A 7684-nucleotide genomic window follows, 5' to 3' on the forward strand; every position below is an offset into this window, starting at 1 on the left:
AGAACCTGGCACCACATGGTGTTGCATCGGGGCCCTCCAGGACCCATTCAACACTCCCCAGCCACACAGAGAATGCCTCCAGGCTCCCTGGCATCACAACAATGTCCTTGACACCCCGCAGCAGCTCCCGAAACCACTCAGCACCCCTCAGTGACCGAGGAGGAATGTGACAATTGATGACTGAAGCAGACAGCCCAGAGGCCAAACCTGTTGGGACGCCAGGTACCCCCTCATGCCTACCCAGTAAACAAAGAACGTCTGTGGACGTCCAAAATGTGTTTAAAAATAGTCGGTCAGTCGGGGACATGTTATAGACGTCCAAAATCCATTTCAAAAAGTCAGTCCATTGCTGACCTGTTAATAATGTCAATAGACGTCCAAAATCCGTTTCAAAAAGTCAGTCCATTGGTGACCCGTTAATAACGTCCATAGACGTCCAAAATCAGTTTCAAAAAGTCAGTCCATTGGTGATCTGTTAATAACGTCAATGGACGTTTCACTATAACCCAAAAATAATGATAACGATCATGATAATAACAATACCAGTACCACTGCTTCTAGCCTACTGCTACTACTACTACAACAACAACAACAACTACTACTACTACTACTACTAATAATAATAATAATAATAATAATCATAATAATAATAGTAATAGTAAGAAGAAGAAACAACAAAAAGAATTCTGTATTCCAGTCCAGAGATTGTTATGTTTCTTTTCTCAAAGATACCAAATGTTAAATATAGATTGGCTTACTGTTATGTTAGATGGTGATTGCTGAAGCTTGATAATATTTCACTTGTCTTTATGGTGTAAAGAACATGCCATATGACGTCACATGGAGTGTGGTTGTCATTATTTAACATGGTGCCATCAGCTTTTCCATATTTTCTGGACTTCTTTCAAATTTTTCATGCAAGTGCTAAATGGTGTTTGTAATTGCATATCTCATAGCAGTGTGCATTATTTAAGACACAATTCGAATTTGAATGCAAACCTATTTGCGATTTAATTTATAGTACTGTATAATAGCTGAAAACTTTTAATATAAAAAGCAGCGTTTTTGACCGTTCATTTTCATTATCTTAATACGGTCTGACTCTGACATAAAAAACGCCCATTTTATTGTATTTCGTCATCATGGCCCTTCAGCTCTGCCAAAATGAATATTTGCAATCCTGTTTGCAGCTGCATTTCCACTGTCAGCAAGGCAGTCCTGTCATTTAAGCGCTGTGGGTTTGTTGGATGTATCAAGCGGGTTAAAGAAGCCGCGATATTCATCTGAACGGACACCGATCACTGCCCCTATGGAAGGTCCTCGTCTGAGAAAGTCCTCAGCGAGCCGCCGACAGCACACAGCGCTACTGTCCACACTGGTCCAGGTGAGTAAACGTTAGCTGTAAATGTAAATGTTAGCCAGCTACTAGCTAGCTAGTTAGTATTTGATACAGCTGCTGAAGCTGTCTTGCTAAGGTCAGCTAGTGCTGAACAGTCGTGCTAACTACGGGAAACATAGCGGTCGGTTGGGCACGTCATTAACGCAGATTTAAAGATTTGTCTGTATTGGCTGATTATAGCGAATTAAAACCTTATTAACGAAGGTAACGGTCATTTTATTCCCCTCAGTTCAGTGTGATTGATGGTGAAGGTCCTGATAAAAGCTAAGCTCGCTAGCTAACGCTATTGATTCATCACGACAACACACGTTTTCTGACATTAGCTGTTTCTGTTGTTGCCCTGTATAAGTATTTGCTAATAACTTCTTAGAAACACCCCAAATTATCATTCTAGTAAAACGCTAACGTGAATAGCAGCTGTATATTGTGAATGTAGCGCTCCATATAGCGTCTGCGTCGGCGTTCATCTTGGATTTTTGCGCGGGCTCATTTGTAAAAGTTAGCCGTTAGCTATATTGAGCTACATTAGCTATATTTATCTAAGCTTGTAGTCACTTACATGAATAGCTCGAGGCTCATTTTAAAACTGCCAGGAGCATATTTTTACTTTGAAACGAAGTACCACAATTAATGATTATTTTGCCAAATTTGAAAGTAGTTAGCTTATGCAGCTAGGTCATTTGAGTAGCTAACGCTAGCTAGCTAGCTAGCTTATTTTTTTTTATACAGCTGCAGAAGCTACAGCTGTGTTTCTAGATGTTGGTAGGAGAGTGGAAATGTGGCCGTCATTCTGATGCTTCGTTCATCAGCTTTGGCTACACAAGTTGAAATCATTAGTGAGGTTTTATTAGACAATGAAATGTCCTATCAGCGATAAGTTACTGAATTAACTGTAGCTGACTGTCATCTTTTGCAAACAAATATTTGTTTCAGAAGCTGACTGGATTTGTCTGTGTGCCACAACAACATACTGGCAGTGGTCGAATAATGTGCACAAGTTAAAAAAGTAAGTATTATCGCAAACAGAATAGAACGTAATGTGTTAACAATTTATGTACAGGTTTCCTGGTTATCAGTTGCCACACTCATTTTATGACTAAGAACCTATTTAAAGGAATGGTTCAGCAAAATATAAAATTTAAACAATTTTCTGCTTACCCCCAGTGTAGTCTTTTGGCCAAGACATAATTGGTGTCCAAAGTTTGTGTCTTTAGTTTAGCAATGGAGCTGTGAAGCTAACATTTCTAACAAACACTAAAAGTCAATATTCACCTAAATCATTTCATGTCTTCATTAAGGTGGCGCAGACTTCTCAGTGTGGTGTACAACACAGTATGACATACTGTGGGCTATAAAAGTGAACAAAACGTCATCACAGAGTAAGTGCCGTGGGTGACCTCTCTGTCTCAGGAGTAGGATTGCTGAGCTAGAGTCGTTTTTTTATGGAAATGACAGTCATAATTACTGATCCAACATCAGTCCTGTGCAGCCTTTGTGTTGCCTAAAATGGCCGTAGTGGTGAGGTTTTGTTCATTTCTGTAGTTCAAAGTAAGTCATTCTGTGTCCTACACTACACTGACAAGTCTGCTGACTCCAATGGAGACCTAGATGAGGTTTGAGAGGGTTGAGAGAAGTTTTAGGGATGTATTTATGGAAAAACATCTGGGTTAATATTGTCTTCTAGTGTTTGAGCAATGTTACACTTAACACCAATACTAAACTAAAAAAGCAGAATCATTAATTGTAGTCATTTCAGTCAAATTTGATATTGGAATTTGTAAGGTATATAAAAAAGTCAAATAATAATACTGAGCTTTTCTGTGATGCTTCCTATGTTATATAGCTGCATTCTGTACTATTTACTACCCAGTTCGTTCTTTGGACTGTGCTTTATTCTTTTAACAAATAAACACTGACCAAAATAAGAGAGAGGCTTTTCAGTTCCCAGCAGTCTAGTACAGAGTTTAGAAATCTCATGAGTCTTATGAGAATATATAAAATTAGAGACAGTATATAAAATTAGAGACAAGCTCAAGCCCTTTGCATTTAAAAGAACATATCACAACATCACTACTTTGCAGTTGTTTAGAAGCCCACTGAAATAAACATTTAAAAATAACTAAAAAATAGATTTGTAATTATCAGTTGCCTCCTTATTGGCTACATTGCAGACAGGAAAATATTATGTATATTATATGGAAACATATTTCAGATTTGAAAGGTTTAAATATATGTGAATTAAAAGCTGTCAAAGGCCTTGTGGCATTGTGACTATTAATTGATAAGTAAGACTAAATAAGTAATAAGTATGACGTTAGAATGGCTTTCACCTTCCACAGATCTGTCTGTTTTTGTCAAGAGATTTTAGTGCTTTGTGTGTGCATTAATTGTAACAGTCTTGTTTGTATTTTATATTAGCTGCAGTTCTGAAGTGGAACAACAAAGCCACAGCTCATGAGATGGACGCTGCCATGGCCGATCACCTCAAGCATGCCCCCTGCAGAGCTTTTAACTTTTTTTTTTCTTTTCTTGTTTGACTTCTCAGAAACTAAAATGCAAGATTTTGTCTTGTTAAATAATCACCTTGATTTCCTTTACATTAAAACATTGAAAATCATGTACAATACTGACACAGCTTATGGTTCAAAGGTTTGAAAATTCTTTCTGAATTGATGCAAAGGATCTTTGTCTTAGTCCTGACGAAGTTCATGGTCCAGTTTTATGTTCCACAAATGAAATTAATAATAAGTACACATTTTCAATAAAGTTTCCATTTAACAAAGTTTGTTTTATGTTTACATTGGAATCAAAATTGTTAGTTAACTACAGGAAGTTTTTTTGCATGGTAAAAACGTTCTTCACATTGACAGGTAATGCGTTGTATATGGTTCTATATAGAAAAATTCATTCTATATAACACCAAAAAAGGTTCTTCTATTGTACAGTGTATTAAGCATGAAATGGTTCTATATAGGATTCATGGTAAAGTGCTATCTTTTTTTGAGAGTGTACTAGTGGAAATTAATTTTGCATGGCTTTTCACTGCCTTTAAATTTATAGTTGATCATTTTTTCCAAGGCCTTAGAACACCTTAAAATGACGTTTTTACTGTGACTTTTTTGGTCGTCTTTTCAACAGTTAAGCTTGAATGTCTTTCAACTTTCATTTTCAACCATAAGAAAACTTAAATTAAACAGCAGTTATGTACGTGATTTCAACGTTAAATCAACAGCCTTTAAATGACGTCTTTAATGTGACTATTTTGGCCGTTTTTTCAACGGTTGAAAAGTTTAGACGTCTTTTCAACTTTCATTTTGAACCTTAATAAAGCGTAGTTTAAACGGCAGTCAGATACGTGATTTCAACGTTGTTTCAAGGGCCAAATGTTTACTGGGTAGAGTCCTCAAAGAGGAGGCAGTATACTCCTAGACTTTTTAAAGACTTGGGGCTGGTAAGCAGCTGGGTTGCTTCTCTTGAACAAAGGGGGGCAGGCAATGTGCATGCCTTGTTCTGTTTTTGTTAAAAGGAAAATGTGATATGCTTATTTTAGGTTATTTAGTTCATTTGTTGTGCTGTAATTTTAAGGGACTCAGGAGCCTAGTAAACAGAGTGAGAGGCAGAGCTAACTGTGTGAGCCTTTACTGTGCACTGTTCCCATTGAACTCCAGCAAAGCTGAATTAAGTACCAGAACCTCAACTTGTCCAGGGTTCTTCTAAGAACCTGCATGTTACAATACATGGAAACAACCAAAATCGTGAGTGTTATTTGTAGCTTCCTTGCCTACATGATGCCTGTGCACGTGAAGGGGAGTCGGCTCCTTGTGCAACAGGAGTTGGATTTAATCGTGGAAAGTAGCAGGTGATGATCAAGTATCTCTGCTGTGGGAAGTGGGCACTTGAACAAATCGGCAATTGAAGTAAAACAGATGTTTATTTCTACAGTCAGTTTTATCAAGCAAGTTTGCTGCAGATGGCAGGACAGTAGCTAAGTGCACACAAAACAGACAGTGAAGACCAACTATGTATCTTTGCAGACAGAAACCAGCAAATAGGAGGGACTCGCACTGCAAGTGTGCAGTCATTGTGTCAGCGTAGAGTTTCTCTTTTTTCGCTAGAATCGTCCCCACAGCAGGCGGAACTTGTCAAAAAGTTAGTGATAGCAAAGCCCACCCCTGTAGAGGGAAGATATGATCAGTCAATTTTACTGTCATTTGAAATTGGTCTCTTATTGATTTACTATAGTTTGGCCCTCTGTAAATTTATAGCTGGACCACCAATCACCAGTCTTTCCAGCAACAGCAGAGGCAGCAAAATTCTGACAGGGGGAGACAAAGGAGCTTCTTTAATTTAACCCTTCACATTCCAGTACAAATTGAATAGGCAGGTTTGAAGGATTAATTTGCTTGGTTTTGTATTTGTCAAAATATGAGCAGATAAAACTGTGACACCACCACATAAGGGGATCTGTGGAATACCTATTTTTAATGATTAACACTAACATAGATTTCAGGTAGTGTTATTTAGGTTACCCCACAGAAAACAAAGTCCTTAATTTCCTGACTTCTCACTGGGATGTTTTGATAGGAGTTGTGGCTGTATCCTATTTCTGGTAATTTAATTATGTTTTGTTTTCCGTATTTTTGTTTTGAAAATGTTTCCTGTGCATTCCAACTGGGGACTCTTATTTTGAATATGAACCCTGGTTTGGGAACAGGAAAGGGAAGTGTGACAGGAGGGTCAAGGTTGGAGAATAAAGGCCTGGTGGATCATTGCTGCTCAAGCCTTAACAGACTTTTACTCCTTTTTCTACTCATCTTTGTCCTTGAAGGTTGGATCCCCCTCTAACTGTGGAGATACCGCAAGGAAGTGTGCATTGCGGGGTCCTGTTTTGAGTATTTTGGGGACATTGTATGCTAGGACTATGGTTGCGGTTTGACATTTTTTGAACAATCTCTGGACTTTGATAACTTTATCCCACCTAATGGACTTCTGCAGCAGATCTTATATTCAACTGCTTTTCTGCTTTGTTTTTTTAAGCTTTGTTGCTGTTGCTGATGCTGTTAGTGTGTTGTCTGGTCTGGGGAAAATTAAGTAAAATCGAACTTGTGCAAGCTCTGTGGTATTCTGGTGCTTGCATGTTTTTTTCTCACCAAATTATTGTTCGGATTTTATTAGTAACTGCCGAGTTTGGTCAGACTGTTACAAAACTACATACACCAGAGTTGCACAACTCCAGTCCTAGAGGGCCGGTGTCCAGCACAGTTTGGTGGCTGCCCTGCTCAAACACCCCACTAAACATGGCAATTAATAGATGAGTGTAATCAGGTGTGTTTGAGCAGAAAAAATGTTTTTAAGTTTTAACAGAAAATGAAGAAATATTTTTTCCAGGTAATTTTAGACTATTTCTGTCTGTTCATTATGAAAATTTAACACAACATAAAGGGCAACTGTAATTCAAATTACAAAATGGAGATACAAGGTTTTTTATAAAATATACCAACTTATATTTTTCAAAATCTGTCAGTATTGTTTTTATTTGTATTTACTTAAAACAATATTTATATATTTCTTACATATATGCACATATTACAAATTTTAAAAAAAATTCAGCAGTGCAAAAATTTGCCAAGTCAAACTATTTATTACAGGTGTTGTCACAAAGCAGCTTTACAGGAAAATCCAAGTCCAAGACCCCACGAGCATTGCCAATGGAGACCATGGCAAGGAAAAACTCCCCAAACCTTAAGAGAAACCAAGACTCAAAAGAGGAACCCAAAAGGAAAACCAGACAGCAAACAATAACAGTAGAGAAAGAGATTTGATCATTAGTATAACATATGCCAAAAGGGGAAATGCAGGAGTAGCAATGTCTATGATTTAAAAAATGCAGCGGTATCATCAGAAGGGCCGGTTCATACAGGTGAGGTTTGTACAACGTAGCTCACCATGGTGGTCAAACCAGTCCAGAAGGCTGGTGAGCAGTGGGCACTTGATCAAGGCAGATGAAGCAACAGCATAAGATGCACAGGATGGGCAGTTATTCAGCTCAGCACAGAAACACACAGAGTTAGTTCTGTGAAGAGTGACTGATTACATTTTACAGGGTTAACAGAGTGCAGCAGAGACTCCGGCAGGTCGAGCTATTGCAGCCTAACTAAGAGGGAGAGCCAGAAAGGTAACAGAGACATGAGGGCTCCCTGAGATGTCAGCACCCCTCCACTCCACTGTCAACAAAACTGAGTGAGCACGGGAGAGCAGCTGGCGACAGCACTAACACTCCCAGTT

General features: G+C 38.3%; 1 long non-coding RNA gene across 1 annotated transcript; it reads left to right on the top strand.

The window, feature by feature from the left end:
- The first annotated feature begins 1144 nt into the window (after positions 1-1144).
- Positions 1145-4802, top strand: LOC118802752. Its single transcript, XR_005006779.1, has 3 exons — positions 1145-1384; positions 2333-2405; positions 3818-4802. It is a non-coding gene; the product is annotated as an uncharacterized LOC118802752 (long non-coding RNA).
- The last annotated feature ends 2882 nt before the right edge of the window (positions 4803-7684 follow it).

Source organism: Colossoma macropomum, unplaced genomic scaffold (genome assembly GCF_904425465.1).
Source record: "Colossoma macropomum unplaced genomic scaffold, Colossoma_macropomum, whole genome shotgun sequence".
In the NCBI taxonomy this organism is placed as follows: Eukaryota; Metazoa; Chordata; class Actinopteri; order Characiformes; family Serrasalmidae; genus Colossoma; species Colossoma macropomum.